This window comes from Octopus sinensis, linkage group LG2 (genome assembly GCF_006345805.1).
Source record: "Octopus sinensis linkage group LG2, ASM634580v1, whole genome shotgun sequence".
NCBI classification, from domain to species: Eukaryota; Metazoa; Mollusca; class Cephalopoda; order Octopoda; family Octopodidae; genus Octopus; species Octopus sinensis.
In genome coordinates, this window is record NC_042998.1 from 134,643,377 (window position 1) to 134,660,810 (window position 17,434).

At 35.3% G+C, this 17,434-nt stretch overlaps 1 protein-coding gene across 1 annotated transcript in view; it reads left to right on the forward strand.

Annotated features, from left to right (window-relative positions):
* Window positions 1–1,555: 1,555 nt before the first annotated feature.
* The window catches only part of LOC115228066 (ceramide phosphoethanolamine synthase-like), a 44,344-nt gene continuing 28,465 nt past the window's right edge, over window positions 1,556–17,434 (forward strand). The window contains exon 1 of the mRNA XM_029798742.2: window positions 1,556–1,685. The gene's annotated coding sequence lies outside the window, so the exon portion shown is untranslated. The remainder of the gene's footprint in view (window positions 1,686–17,434) is intronic.

The window sequence follows — 17,434 nt, forward strand, 5'->3', positions numbered from 1 at the left end:
TAGGCACGGAAATCTATATATATAAAACTGTAGTTGTGTGAGTGTCTGTCCCCTTCGATTTAGATTCCTAACTACTCCCACATTTTGCGGTGCAGTTTAACTAAAACCGGGTATGTTATAGTCGTGATTCATATCGAGCCCTTCTGGGTATTAGCGCGCGTCTACGATGAGTCTACGATTTTTAAAATAATTTAACATCATTTTTTATTCCATTTTAATGCATAATTTTTCGTGTGTCGATGGCGGCGGAGTTGGCGTCCATGGTCACACCTGCACCTGTTTGCTTCTCCCCCTTCTTCCCTCCCTCGTGAAGCTGTGGGGAAGGGAGTGTAAGGAAATCAACGTCGTAAAGCGTTGTCAAGGAGACCAGCGTTCTTTTAGAACAACGACTTCATGGCTTGAAGACACCAAAACAGAAATGGCTAAGAAAGCCCGAATTGGCATCTATAAGGGAAGTAACTCTCTAAAAAATGCTTATATAGTTATTTCCCTTACAAACCCGAGCAACGCCGGGCGATACTGCTAGTTTCTCTATAAAACCAGTGGAATACTTCACCGAACTTGCAAAATGTCTAAAAAATAAACAAAACAAAAAAAAAACAGGTTTCAATGTTCACAAAGAGAATAAAGATATCTGACAAAGCTCAAGAGGCAAGTTACTTGGTTGCTCAAATAATTGCCAAAAACAATGAACGACACAATATTGCTGAAAGTACTACAAAGGAATCTTGCTGTTGTTCGAACAATGTTTGGACCCAAATTTGAGACAGAAGTTAGATATGCCTAATGACATTAAGCTGCAAATGAAGGATACTTTTCAAGATAATAACATGATGTTTGCATTGCAGTTCTGAGCAGGCCTATGATCAAAAGGCATTCCAGTTCGAGCTGCTAGAAATAGCAGTAAAATCTGGTTCAAATCACACAACTACGGTCTTTGGAAAGGAAGAACACATTAGATAATGTAGTCTTAGATTGTCTGAAAAAAGCACTCCGTCTGTTGAATCCAAGATTCAACGGCTGAAATACCTTTGATCATAGGTCTGCTCGATTAAACTTGGCCCAGAACTAAAGAGCAACAATTATATGAGCAATTAGTCAGTGCAGGAAGTCTCAAAATTCTGGTACTAGTAATAAATATCATCTTCAAAATATTCCTGCAGGATACTGATGAAATTATATTGGTATGATGAGCCACAGCTTAATGGTGGACAACCTCAACTAAAATGCTGCAGAAAGCTAACAGTCATGCATGCTACATATTCTATGCATGTAATAAAACATTTGCTTTGTAGCAATTAGATTCCGTAGTTTGTTAAAATTGTAAGCTACGTGTATTAGATGAATGATCAGGACGAGTTAGTAGATTATTGGGAACTGTCTATACGTATGATGAGTTGCAAAAAAAAAAAAACTAGATAATTATGCTGCTTTGTCCTATAAATAATTTCTATCACTAAATATAATCGATCTCTTAAAAGAAAAATTTTAAATTAAAAACAACGAAGAGCCAAGTAAAATAATCTTCATCTCCGGAAGTCTTTATTTGGTCTAATTATTTACTGCAACACCGGGTGACGGCTAGACGCCATGTTACACACAGTACAGTGTGTGTTCGTAGATAAGGAAATATAATAGCCGCCCAGTAAGGTTTGGTTTATTGTAATTGACAGATCGTCTTTCAAGTAAGCATTGTTTAATTATATCCCTGGCAGATTTTAGATTTTTAAAATAAAAATCTAAACTGGAACCCGAAATTTCAACTTTTCCCCTCGATGAACACACCTCATTTATAAATGTGCATGTGTGTGTATATATATATATATATATTTGTGAATAATATATCCTCTGTTTACAATATTTCATAGCTTGTTATTAACTTTTGAATGGTCTACGATCAGGCGATTTATATATATACACACACAAGTAGGAAGGAAACAGTACTCATTGCACTGGGGTACAGTGTTTATGCATGTTTTTATTGGAAGCTTTAGTTTTGTATATAAGATCACTTGTCGAACGTGTGTGTACAGGAAAAATAATATGCGAAGCTGGGGCCCATCGTAAAGTTATTGTTTTCCTTGTTTTATAAATAAGCCCTTGGAAGTTGCTACTGTTTGCAAATACATTTTCATAATTGTTCTTCGTTTCCTGTTATTCTTGCTCTTTCCTCAGCCTTTTTTTTTTTTATGCTTTCTTTTTAAACTATTTTCTTAGAATTATCTCATCCTTGCCCACTCCTCTATGTTTCTCTCTGTGATGTTATATATATCCTCGATTCTTGGCTACTATTTTACCATTCGCTTGGACGGATTGCAAACATTAAATTAAAACGCTATTTTTCCCAATGTAGCACAATTCGATTTTAATTCAATGACTTTATATTCTATATTCGATTGCCAAAATTCTACCTATCATAGTGTTATTAGTACTGTTATTATTTTCTCATATATCTCAATATACATCATCTACATTTTTAGAAAGCAACCCACTATTGTATGCAACTCCGGGTAGATGTTTACTCTGGATGCTGGAGTTGTAATGTGGGTTCATTTTTGGAACCTTGGTTTTTTTTTATTAGCTTTTTTTTTGTGTATGACACGAAATTTGTTTTTCGTTTACAAATTTCACCAAGTTTTGTTTAAAAATGGAAGAATTTGACTTTTGTTTATGTATAATGTATATGTACGTGTTAGTCACTGGAAATATCTTACAGGAACCTGTTAGCAACAAACTTAATGCTTATATATCTGTGTGTATGTGTGAGAGTAGATACACATACGTGTATTATATATATTAAAAATGGGTAAGGCCGGTTTATGGTATTACCTTAGGTTCCCGTCCACAAATTGTTTAGCTTTATGGACGGGAAACCTAAGGTAATGACATAAACAGGCCTTTCCTATTTTGAGCATATACTGGTCTACATTTTAAAGAATGCCTCTCTTTTCGGATTTATGTTTTCTGCAAACGAGATATGTATATGCATACAGTTGTTTTTAATATATATTGAACTATGTTGTTGAGACCAAATTAAATACTGTTAGATAATGACATAAATATATCAAGAAACTCCAGCTTGTAAAATACACAAACTCTACGTATTCATAATTCTTTTCATCAATCCATGTGTGTGTATGTGTGTATAATGTCCAGTAAAATTAGATTTATTCCATTTTCAACAGCTGACATTTCTCAGGAAATCTAATGCGATAGAATAAATGTTTGTTACTTTCATTCAGCATAAAATAAATTAGAGGCTAAAATATTCTTTTTTTATTTATTTATCCTCTAAAACTGCTTTCTTTACATTTCCTCGCTCGATGTAAGCAGAGTACTTATCCAAATTTTGGCTGGCGTTCAATTCCCAATGTCATGTGTAGGCTAATTTGTCGGAAACTTTGTTTAACGTCTGCCTAAAACTTCTGCTAATTTTATACAAAGTTTCTGAAATACAGTAACCTTGTAACTAGTCATATCTCAATTTCTGCGGGGCGGCATTTTAAAACACTAAATGACTTAAGTTAGTTTTAAATGTTAATACTACATAACTAATCGAAAAAAAGTTTTTTTTTTCACCTGCAGTTTCTCGCTGCTACGATTACCTTTCTAAAAGCCATTAAGCATCGTAACTTTTCACCTAGTCTTCTAGACCGTCGGGGGATCTTTTCGGTTTGAACGGCAGTTTTTTCTAGCGGTGTCATATGAAATTGTCACCTATAATTATGATCCTAGTATCGATCTATTGCAGTTCACTCTGTTTTAGGGTTAGGGGTGGGGGGAAAGGTATCTTTTTTTCTTCACAAATGTAAATAAACCCAATCTGTTTCTTAAACGAAGGACATATTCATACGGCACAGAATGTTTTTTTTTTACCTCAATAGACGTCATTGATTGGTTGAAATTGAAGAAAAACAACAATAAATATCTTACAGACTATAGAATTTTCTCAATAAAGCCAAGAGAAAAAGATGTTTTATAAACACATTCTACCAGTATACGAAGTTTAAAAGTGTTTAGCTACGTGGAAATTATTTTAAAAAATTGCCGTTCAAACCGAAAAGATCCCGGTCGGGTTCTTTTCGTTTATTGTTATAACGGGTGCAATAAATAAGTTTTCTTTCTGTAAACCGATTCTATGAGTTTATTTTGATTTATTTTCCTATAAATTTCAGATAGGTATATGTGCAAGAAGTACTGCATTTATTTTTTGCTAAGTGCTTGAGTTAAGATTTTGAAGAACCGATTCCGTTACTAACTTCCTTGAAGAGCATGAATATTACAGATTGTATTTCTTCTTCCCTAAATTTACCTTATTTCATATGTATATTAATTATTATTAGTGTTTTTAGTGTGATGTCGGAAAGGAAGCTTTATGTTATTTTGCATTTTGCTGAGTTAAACTTTTCTTCGTATTTCATTTCATTACAACTGTAATACTTTGGTACTATACAATCAGTTAAACTTTGAAGACTTTCTGACTCTCGGGAGAAATGTACTGGCATTGTCGGATTCAGATTCCCACCTTTTTAGTTTTAAGTCTAAATCTCACCGCAGTCTTGACCATAGTTCAGTTCTAATTCTCATCCTGGTCCTAATTGGTAGGGAAAAAAACAAATTGCTAGTATTCAACAAGGAAAATAAGTCATTGGAACTCGTGTTGTACAATTTTACCTATACACATATTTATACATAACTTGACACAACACAGTAATAGTTCCTTCTTTCTGATATCCAAATACTGAACAATAATTATTAAGATATGTATTCAAATCTGGATTAATAGATGTGTGCAGATCCAATTGCTTGATGTAAATACTGCTGGGGTTGTCTTTCCCTTTCTCCATTCCGGTATCAGTACAATTATTACCAAGAAGGACGAGACAGTTCAGTCGACTATAAATGTGTAAATATTTACAAACGCCTAGTATTTCTACATTCTGAAACTTTACTATGTATAAGCTGTTGATGTCATTCTGGAAGTAACTTCTATCATTCCAGTTCAGTTACAAATGAAATGATGGACACATTTGTTATTTAGAAATAAACCGAATTAACTACTTGCATATGACACTCAATATTACACTATTAATAATTAAGGCTGTTATGTAAAATTTATACAGGTGTGTTCTACTATCATTTGCTTCAAACTATTGTCTAAGAAATTTAACTATCTAATCAGGTAGATATATATGTCATAATCACCGTTGTTTTTAATATCTGTTTTTCCATCTATACATTATGTCACCATTCATCTTGATCTTTTGTCATCTCATCTGTGAAGTCCAGCTTCCTGAGATTTTACGCCACAACTTCTTGTCATACTTTCTTGTGGTACCCTCACCTGACAGTCTCACTCAGCGCACTCATCGTCCATCACAGATGTCTATTACCACTTCTGTTAGCTCTCTTTAGTTATGCAACACTTATTTCTACAAATATATCTTGTGAAGCAACTGTTGTATATCCTGCCAAAACATGGAATCTGAGCCATATTTTATTATCTTATATTACAGTGATATAATACACAACTCTAAAGAATTTCATTCAAGCTAGAGATATACATTAATGAACAAACTACGTATGTTATCTTTATGTACTAAATATGTTAGAGCATAACTTACAGTTGTTTTTTTTATATGGTCACCTGATTTGCCATATCTGCATATTTTAATTACTGCTGAGGTATAAGATTTTTACAGCAGAAAACAAATTATAAAACTTTACTGCTGCAGTAATATGCTTGATTTAAAAACATTTTTCTTGTCATATCTGACAAAGATTGAGGAGTAAAAAAAAAATTTGAGTTTGATAGTTTGTGAAGAACATTAATAAAATGAAAAATTCAAGCATGGAAGACACATATTAGCCATTCAGAAACACACAGTGACTGTTAACCTCACTTAAACATTTATTATTTGGTGTCAAAATTTTCATTGCATTATCTGCAAATTAATCACTGACATAGTACTTCTGCAACTTTCTAATACAATGCCTTTGGTCAGTATGGATAGGTCCATCATCATCATCATCGTTTAACGTCCACTTTCCATGCTAGCATGGGTTGGACGATTTGACTGAAGACTGGCGAACCAGATGGCTGCACCAGGCTCCAATCTTGATCTGGCAGAGTGTCTACAGCCAGATGCCCTTCCTAATGCCAACCACTCCAAGAGTGTAGTGGGTGCTTTTACGTGCCACTGGCATGGGGGCCAGTCAGGCAGTACTGGCAACGGCCACGCTCAAATGGTGTTTTTTACGTGCCACCAGCACAGGAGCCAGTCCAGTGGCCCTCAGGATTATAAATATGACCCTGAGACCATACCTCAGTTGTACTGGTTGTCATTGCCTGGTGCTTATAGTTGGATCTCTCTCAGTTTTCATGATCAATATCTCAGTTGTTTAAAGATAAGGCTGGTGTACTCATTGAATTAATATATAAGTAGCTTAGTATCAGTGGACCTACTGAGAGAATCAGTGTGATATAGGTCCAGCATATCCATTGGGCTTACAAGCAATTTCCATCTACCCAGTTTTACTCTCAAAGCTTGGCTTGACTCATCATCATCATTTAACTTCTGTTTTCCATGCTGGGATGGTTTGACTGAAAATTGGTGAGCTGGGGAGCTACACCAGGTTCCAATCTGATTTGGTATGATTTCTACAGCTTGATGTTCTTCCTAATGCCAATCACTCCAAGAGTGAAGTGAGTGCTTTTTAAACACTCAGGGAATGGCAAAAAGATTCTTAGCCAAAATGTCCCACACATTGGGATTCAAAATGGAACCATGTGATTGTGAAGCAAACTTCTTAACCATTTGACCATAACCATAACTGTCATCTTAACTGATAAAAGAAAATGTTTTGAAAGATTATACTTAGATACTATTTTGTAAGTTTACCAAAATAACTAAAACAAATGCATTTGACAGATTTTGGGAGACCATTAGAGACAATAATGTCTTGTGGTATTCTGCAGTATTTAAACTTTGTGTTCTGTGTTTGTATCCCATTTGGGTATGGACTCACTTTGCTTATCATCTTGCCAGAGTTGGTAAAATAAAGTACTAGTCAAGCACCAGAGTTAATTTAATTGACGAGCCCCTCCTCAAAGATTTGTGACCTTGTAGCTATCTCCAAAACATTATTATTATGTTCCTGGATTGTGTGCAACAGTGCCTTTATGAGATGTAGGATTGTGTTTAAATTCTCCATCAGTTTTGTTTTATTTTGTTATGTAAAGTTTGTGCTGTGTAAATTGGTGTTATTTTGTTAGGTGGTGTTTGTTTTCTATCTGCTGTTTTCCTTTCTTTTTGTTAGTTTGTTCTGGAGGAAGAGACAGTGATCACAGTTTTTGCAAACTTTTCAATGAGATTAATGTTATTAACAGTTCATTTGAATTGTTGCAAGTCATTGAATGCAGGGAGGAAATTCCAGAGGAACAACATTCTGGGGGAGAAGGACTGGGCATAGCAGTTACAGCAAAACTTGGGAGATTGGACACAATTGTGATACTAAATGTATATCTGATACTAAATGTATAAAAAAGTTTTTATTACGATATTTGAAAGACGTTCTGGTCTTGAATGACTAACTAAAGATATCTCAGAAGAATACAGGTGTTGCAGAAATATGCTGGATTATCCTTCTGGTCCTAAAAAATGGACCATGGGTACTAATGGCTTAATGTTAATATGCCTTTTCTAAGTTTGTATGCAAAGTGCATCAGTATTTTTTTTATTTCTGCAGTACAAAGTCAAAAACATTGAGAACCACTAACCCAGAGTCTCCTTCTTTGCTCATTTGATGATTCGAGGTCTAATTACTACCTCTCCCTGATCAGTTGATAAGTTGTTATCATTGTAGAACATTAATCTTTATCCCCCACTTTCCCCATTCTCACTCCATTGTGCCCACATTGGTTTAAGTTCAAGTGTTTTCTCTCTGGTTTCTCATTGTTTACATGACAGTTATCTGTTTCCATGTTACTAACCAGAATTACTGTGGATTTCGATTTAGTTTGTAAGTATCTGAATATTTGTATGACTACGAAATTAGGACAGCTCCAGTATATATAAGCTATTACAGATAAAGCATACGAGGAAGTTTCTATGCAGTCAGTCAATATACTAGAAAAAGCAGCTAAAAATCACCAATATTACAAATTTTCAATGTCTTGATCTATGAAAAGTGTTGTGCCTAAAGAATAATTCAGTTAAAAATATGGGTGAGCTTTTTCTATAATAACAGTTGATGGCAGATGTCAAAAGTAAACATTTTCATCTATTTACATCCATTTTCCCATGTTTGTATGACAGATAATTTACTTGTTGGAGCAGTTATTCTTACAACTGGATGTCCTTTCCTTTCCATTAATGTATTCTGTCTGAGTCACTCAAGTCTAAAATGGTGCTGTTCATGTAGCTGAAAATAGGTACCATAGAGTAGGAGCCAACTGATATTCCAAAAATTGTATAAAAATACTTTGCTAATCCTGAGTTCAACATCCATTGTGATTATATTATAGGATGAACTCAGCCAAACTGATTTGTGAGTAATATACCACATAAAGTATGTTCAGTGGTTTAAGAATTATGTCAACAGTATTGTGGCTGTTTTTACTGTGTCGATCCAGGCCAATCCTAATCAAGCAGTCCTATGGGGCAGAGGTAGTTGATGAGATATAACCCACAACTCATATTCTCTGTTATACCATGCTTCTGCTTAGCTGACGACTATACTGAACATATCAGCTGAGCTAAGGACATAATAACTGCATGAGGTGCAGTCTGACAGTCTAGATATATAGTACATTCTCTCTACTAAACAGTCTGATCTTGTATGTCTGTAGATTTTGATGGTGGCCATAGTGGAGGTAGGCAAAACAGACTCAGCACAAAAGTTATCTGCACTTTGTTGGTGATGCACATCTCAAGAGAGTCTCTGTGGCCGGTGAGGTTACTGATATCAATCTACTTATGATCTTCGCACTTGCTAATGTGCATATCTGTCTAGCTATCGAGTGAGACACGAGATGCAGGGCAGATGTTACTACATTCACTGTGGTGTTTGCTATGCCAATTTGTAGTGGGGTATCTGTAGCTGGCTCATAACTCAAATTTTTGCTTGCAACTCAAAGCAAAAAAATTGGCCAAAAGACGGCTCGTATCTCGAAAAACTTGTTATCAAAAAAACTCGTAAGTCAAGGTACCACTTTATTCCCAACTGTATGTATTTAAAATGCTTGTCTTAGCTGAGTGGGTGAGTTAGTGTTTTTATGATGTAATAGTATTCCAGAGTGTTGCGTATGTGCTTGGGCATTTAGTACTTTTTCATCTAATAACGTGGACTTTGAGGAGTGAAGCCTATTTTGGCAATAAACTGTCATAGGTCAACTTTCAGTTTTGTGTTTTTGTTTTGTCACGTAGTTGTTGGTGTGAAATGTATACAACCTGTTATGATGCATAGGGCTATGTTTTGTATTCTTTGTTGTTTATTGTAGAGAGGTTGGGAGTGCTGGTATGACAAGCACAGTTCATAATGGATCTTATGAGTTACTTGTACACCATTGTTGTTTCTTTCTGTTGGACTGCTAAGTGCTCCAAGTTTGTTTGGTTGGTTTTCCTTACTATGTCATCCACATGCTGTGAATATTATGGATAAGTTTTACCTAACACCTAGCATTTTTGTCTTCTGTAACTATGTGCATGTGTGTGTGATATGTTAAACCAAGATTAATACCTCAGATTTCAGATAGCAAAATCTCAGAAAAATAGCAAAGGATATGACTCTGGGCATTATTAGACTGTGCAAAACTGCAAATATTTCACTAAAATGTGGATATTATCTTTGTGTAGTTGGGCATTATTGTAAAATCAATCATTTCCAACATTTTTTGTGTTTTTCTCAAAATGACATCTCTAACTATGAGTAACAATCTTTAGGTCATGTTGTCTCTGAGAATAATTGACGTAATAGGCTGAAATTTTGGATGCGTATTACTTTGATACTTGCCTAGATACTGTTCTAGTTTAATTAGATGCACTTCATTTGTTCATCTTACAGAGATGCTTGAATGCTACTACTCAGGGGTAAAAAACGCTTGAACTGCTGCATATATCTATGAGCGACCCCTCAACAAAATCTAAGCCAACTTCATCAATGTCTTTGATTCAGCATCTAGTCTGTATCCCAATCTGTTGGTATTCCAAGTTAGAGCATATTATCTTTGATAGTTTGGTAAAAAAAAATTGTTTGCCTTGATAGTCATTTTGAATTTATAATTAGCTCATGAATAGATAATAAGGAAATTTCCATATTTTTTGATGGAACTAACATTGTTCTTGATGTATGCCATATTTGGTTTGCCTGGGTTTTATTCCCGCTGAGTAAGAGCATCTTCAATTTAGGAGTGTTTTCCTACATCTGAGGTGTTAGTCTTACCTTAAACATGAAGGTTATGGTTGTATTTGGTGTTCTCTGATTTTTCTGATAAGAAACGAGACAATAGATTTGGCAGGTGCTACTTTTAAGCTTTTTGTTTCTAGGTAATTTCTGGAGAATGGTAGAAAGATATTATTTGCACATGAGGCTGTCTGAATATATTGTGGAGCTGTGGAAGGTTGTGTAGCTTTAGGTTGAAGAGTGTGGATGAGAGGTTGTCATTTATTTAATTTCATAGTATGCTCTATATTCAACAAACTCTTTATTCTAAAGTGAGTTCTGACACCAGGTTATTGCTATGCCTAAGTGAAATATATATGTGTGTGTGTTTATAGGGTCATCCCATAAATAATGCAGTTCTTTTATACTTCTTTTATTTTTCAAAATTTAGATAAATTTCTTTTTTAATCTAAAATAAACTCTCCTTCAATTTCTACAATGCTCTTCCATCTATTTAGTAGACTTGCAGTGCCCCTCTTCCAAAATTCACTTCTTTGTGACGAAAAATACTCCTCCAGTACTGTTCTGATCTTGTCTACAGAATTCATATTTTTTCCCTCCAAGTGATTTTGAAGAGTATGGAATAAATGATAATCAGATGGGGCAATGTCCAGTGAATATGGGTGGAGCATTGTTTCCCATTCAGACTGCTCCAGCCTTTGGAATGTCATCCTTGATGTATGTGGCCGAGTATTATCCTGATGGAGAAACACCTTTTGTCTTGAAACCAAAGATGGTCGTTTTTCTTCTAGCACTTGTTATTGTTTGGTTTGGGTTTAAAAGTTCAAAGTGGACTAAACCTTTCATATCCCACCAAACAGATAACACACCTTATGTTGGTGAAGACCTTCTTTAGCCTGGGGTGTCAGTGTTTCTCCTTTCCCTACTTACTGTCTTTGGCGCTTGAGATTTTTATTGAGAACCCATTTCACGTCACCAGTCAGTATTTAGTCCAAAAACGGTTCATTCGTGAGACATGACAGCAAATAAGAGCATAAATTCACTCTCTGCACGTGATTGGACTTGGAAAGTTTGTGAGGAACCTGTTGACTCAATTTGCCAACTTTTCTGATAGCACACAGGTGTCGATGAATGGTTGAATGACCAAATCCAAGCTTCTCTGCTAGTTCCTCAACAGTTACAATGCAGTTTTATCCCACCAGGGTTTGCAGGACATCTTCACTGAGCTCTACAAATCTTCCAGGATGAGGCTCGTCTTCTAGGCTGTAGTTTCCGGCTCGGAATTTCTGGAACCACCATTGATACTGGCTTATGTTTATTGTCTGATCCCCATATATTGCATTAATATTCCTCACACTTTCCATTGTGTTGTTGCCTTTATTGAATTCATGAAGCCAAATATGCTCCTTTGTCATTTCCTTAGTAGCTTTGAAAAAATGACTGTTAAAATCAAACTGCACTCTTCAAAACTTGCACTAAGAATAAGGAACAAGGTAAAATTACTACCTGCTCTTATAGCAAGTTGCTGCAGGTAGTTTATCCCATTCCCCCTCTGACTCTTAGTTCATGCAATTGAAAAAAAACATTATTTATGGGCTGACCCAATATAGGTGAGTGTGTGTAGTATACTTTTACAAGAAAATGGTTGCCAGTGTCATCAAAATTTCAGCTTGCTGGCCTTTGTTGGACTGCTCAACTGTGTGTGTGTGTGTATGTGTGCCTGTGCACACCCTTTTCTTGATGTCATGGTTGTAGATGATCATCAGTCATAGAAGCGATGTTATTTTCTTTCCAGTCTTCCATGAAGAACATGTCTAGCCATGGGGAAATATTACCTTGCTTGGTAGCAGATTAGGGTTGGGGGAAAAAGAAGAGCATCCAGCCATAGAAAAATCTTCCACAATGAATTCAGTCTGATCCATGCGAGCATGAAAAAGTGGCTGTTAAATGATGATGATGATGGTTATGTTGCTGTTGAAAGTTGTAGAACAGATTTTAATTTTAGTTTTTGCTCAGTTCTATTTATCTTTGCTTCCTCAATTCTCAGCCTTGATTCACCTGACTGGTTTCTTAGTTGACCGCCCACTTCTCTCTTCTTGGTTACTCTTATCTATTTTTTTACAGTAGTCATTGTTGCCAGGTGATGTTCCATGACTGCTTACTCTTCCAGGCAACACTAATACAGTTCTTTGTAATACTGTTTCTCACACAGACATAGGAATATTTATTTTAGATGGAGAAATGGCAAAATTTTAATTGTAATTTACAATGAGACCATAAACTGAGAAGTTGACACCAAATCATACCAACCACTGTTGACTCATCAATATAATTACTCTTCATTTCTATTTCTGTGATCATGGAATTTATGCTTGCATTCAGTTTTTAGAGGTTGAGTAGGAGGAAGCAAGATGGCCGAAGAGATAAAGATAAGTCATTGTGTCTGTGGTATGTCACTCTATGTAGTTTTCCTGTTGATGGTTTAGCAGTGTTTGTGGTTTTTGTGGTGTTGTTGTTGATAGCTGGTCACTGTGTCTCATATTCTCTCAGCATTAATAGGTCGGCTGTCTCACATATTTCAGTGTTGATAGATAAATTGTCTCACATATTAATAGATCAACTGTCTCACATATATGTGTTAATAGCCCAACTCTCACATATCTCAGTATTAATACATCAAGTGTCTCATATTCTTCTAGTGTTAATAGGTCAACTGTCTCACATACGCCAGTGCTAATATTGTCACTGTCTTACATATCTCTGTGTTAACAGGTCACTGTGTCTCACATATCCCTATGTAATACACTTCCATACATGCAGTGTCAAGTGATTACTGTCTCATTACCACCCTAGTGTCTTTATTTTATTTCTGTTATCCTATCATAATGTGTGGACTTTCAATTGTTGGGGTAACTTGATATTTCTCTATTAAAGAACCACGCTGGGTAATGTGATATATTACTGGCTTATTTGCTGTGAGAACTAAGTATACTCAATTCCATTTACAAAGTCTGCCAAAAAATGTATGTACACTTCAGGAAAGGAAAAATCTGTATGAATATTTTAATTCAGTGTTTTTGGAATTTATTCAGATACACCAGAAATGAACTTACACGCATCCAGAGCAAGTGTAGCTGGACAGGACAAGGTGACCTACAACACATGCTTCCTAGAGATATTGAAAACTAAAGGATACCCTATATCCATTGTAAATCAGCTTAAGTACCCAAGATGACAAACATACCGAACACACAGAAAACCCAGCAACACATGCTTCCTCCAAATACCCCATTTTAGCGAGAGGATAACTACAGCAATCCAAAGAGCCATAAGAAGAGAAGGATTAGATATACAACTAACCCACTCCAGCCCCTCTCTGAGAAGACACCTAGCAAAGAAATGAGCAAGGGACAGCAATCAATGCACACAAGCTAACTGCCCTATCCGTGACACAGATTTATGCCAATGGATAACTGTTGTGTATAGAATACAATGTAACAAATGCAACAAGTTCTATGTGGGTAGCACAACAAGACTGTTACACATTTGCATCAAAGAGCATCTAAACATGCAAGCCTCCTCCTTGAGAAAACCTCTAGACAGATGCCAGAACACTGACAAAAGCTTAACAGTTGCAATTGAGGCCAATGACAGAAATTTGGGAAATCTAAGAATTAAGGAAGCTATCCTCATAGATAGACTAGGGCCCCAAATTAACAGGCTGGAAATTAGCAATCAATATATTATTTAGCTACATCTGGATGCATGTAAGTTCATTTCTGGTAACATGCTCATGTATTAAAAAAAAAAGCTGCACGTATAATACATAACTTAGATGCAGTGCTGTGGATAGCCAACACACACAAGCTTGAGACATGGTCGCTCTCACGCACTTTTCATGAAGAATTCTGGAAGGAGCTTTGTGAGACCACTGCAGAGATGCTTCCAAAGAAAAAAAAATTTCAGTAACCATTGGAAAACTGATTATAGCAGTGACTCGATCAATTCCTAGCAATATCTGAAGAAAGAATTTTTATATTCCGAAATATTATATCAGACTATGAATAATTAAATTATAAAAGTTATTATAGTACACTTTGCATTGTTGTACCATTCAAGACACATTATATTTCACAATTTATTAAATAATATTGCAATTTGATAAAACCTCCTAAGAGATATTTATATTTGTAGGGGTACTCATACAAGTTAAATATCTATACTGATTTTTCCTTTTCTGAAGTGTGTATACATTTTTTTGGTGGACTCTGTATATGTGCACATGGAAACCAAGTTAACTCGTTTTTAATTGTAGGGTACTTTTGGGGATTCTCCACATTTCGCATGTAGTACACACATTTTATTTTGTACTGGACAATAGATAAAGACTGAGAACTGATTTTACATATGGTTAACATGTTGCATCACCAGCAAAACTTTAATCAGCACTGTGAAGGTTAAATCCAACACTTGTCCAGTTGGAAAATAGGTAGAACTTTTAAATGTCATACCTCTGAGTTTGTTTAGTTGTATATCCAGGAAATCATTTGTGTATTATTTGGTTAAACTGTAACTAAGAAAGCCATCTTACCAATACCTTAGGGTATTTATATTTAAATTATACCCCCTATTTTTGCTACTCTTTACTTTGATTATAATGATTATTTCAGATTTTGGCACAAGGCCAGCAATTTTAGTGGGAGAGAATAGTTGATTACATCATCCCCAGTACTTGGCTGGTACTTATTTTATTGACCCCCAAATGGATGAAAGCAAAGTCATCTGCTGCAGAATTTATCCTTGATTATAATGATTAAAAAAAAAATGATTGCTAACAGAGGCACAAAGCCATGGATTTTAAGATGTGATTAATTTAACCGAACCCATTGCTTAGTGCTATTTCATTATTTCTTGCTTTATAGTAAGAAGTCAAATTTTGGTGGAAGGTTTTTGATTGATCAAATCAACTCTAGAAACTAACTTATTTTATTGATCCTGACAAAATGAAATGTAAAGTTGACTTCATTTGTATTGATCTTCACCTTTCATCCTTCTTTGATGAATATGATAAATTCAAATTTCTGACTTTGTGTACCGATAATAAATCATTACTACTATTATTATTATTATTATTATTGTAGAATCGTTAGCACGCCAGGCAAAATGCTTTGCAGTATTTCGTCTGCCACTACATTCTGATTTCAAGTTCTGCCGCAGTCAACTATCCCCCTGCCCCCAAATTTCAGGCCTTCTGCCTATATTAGAAAGGATTCTTCTTATTATTATTATGGCAGCGAGCTGGCAGAAACGCTAACACGCCGAGCGAAATGCTTAGCGGTATTTCGTCTACCGCTACATTCTAAGTTCAAATTCTGTCGAGGTCGACTTTGCTTTTCATCCTTTCAGGGTCAATTAAATAAGTACCAGTTACACACTGGGGTCGATGTAATTGACTTAATCCGTTTGTCTGTCCTTGTTTGTCCTCTCTGTGTTTAGCCCCTTGTGGGTAGTAAAGAAATAGGTATTTTGTCTGTCGGTAGTTTGTCTGAGTTCAAATTCTGCTGAGATTGACTTTGCGTTTTATCCTTTCAGGGTTGATTAAATAAGTACCAGTTACACTCAGGGGTCAATGTAATTGACTTAACTGCCTTCCCCCAAATTTGAGGCCTTGTGCTTCCAGTAGAAAGGATTGTTGTTGTTATTATTATTATTTTGGCAAGCAATTAAGAACAGGGTTAAACAGCTGGTGAAACCTAGTTTCCACTTCCTTTATTAACATAAAGGGTGCATGTGTGACTATGTGGTTGAGGTTGCTTCCCAAATATGTGGTCTAGGGTTCAGTCCCACTCTGTGGCACTTCTACTATAGCTTTGGTCTAACCAAAACTTTGTGAGTTGATTTGGTAGACAGATACTGAAAGAATCCTATTGTATGTGTGTGTGTGTGTATGTATGTACATATGTGTTATATATATGTGTGTGTGTTAGGGTGTACTCTTGCCCAGGCATCGCATAATGGTTGTAAATGAGCATCAATTTCATACAAGCAAAGCTGCTTGTATCCAAACACCTGTGAAAAACATGTAAAGCATGTCTAGATATGGGAAAATATTACCTTGCTATGAAACATGTGAGGGTTGGTGGCAGGAAGGGCTGGTTGTAGAAAATCTGCCTCAACAAATTCAGTTGAAACTGCAAGCATGGAATAGTGAATGTTAAATGATGATGATGATGACAGATGGCCACAAATTTGTAAGAGAACGCCATATTCAATTTAACTAGCACCAATAGTACATCACTGGTAGTTATTTTATTGGTCTTAACAGGATGAAAAAGGTAAAATCAGTGCAGGGTGAATAGTAATGATAATAGAAGTGGTATTTTCTTTCTCCAATTATGTATACTGTTTTATTTCCATAATAAACTTTGTATATCAGATGAAAGTATTTTGTCTGCTATATAAATTGATTTCCATCATGATATGGCTAGCAATTTCCTTTCTTAATGCTTTACTCCAAATTATCATAATTTCTTGCTCTGATATATTTTTGTCTTTCTTGGCTGACAATGATATGTGTTCATCAAAGTATAATGGAGTTGGCAATGATGGTAAAAAAACAGACCATATACTGTATGGGATCATCTAATTCACTGTTTCCTATTGTTCTGTTCAAATCCCTCTGGAGGTTGTTGAAATAAAAGTACTTCTCATGATATAAATTCAAGTTAATTTGATTATCACTACCTCCACCCACCACCTTACAGAGTTAGTATTGTGTCTTTTAGAGAGATTATGTGCTCATTAGATCTTTGAAAGAAAAAATGTCATTAATAGTCTGTGAACTGAAAGCTAGTTGAATATATTGCCAAAATTGAAACAGCAGCTTGATATTATTCCAAATTGGTTTTGGTACAAAATAGATGTTCATCAACATTAATGTTGTAATGGTTGTATTTTTTTTTTTATATAATTGATAAAACATTTTGAAAAAATAAGGCAATTTTTTTCATTTTCTCTATAGAATTCTTTC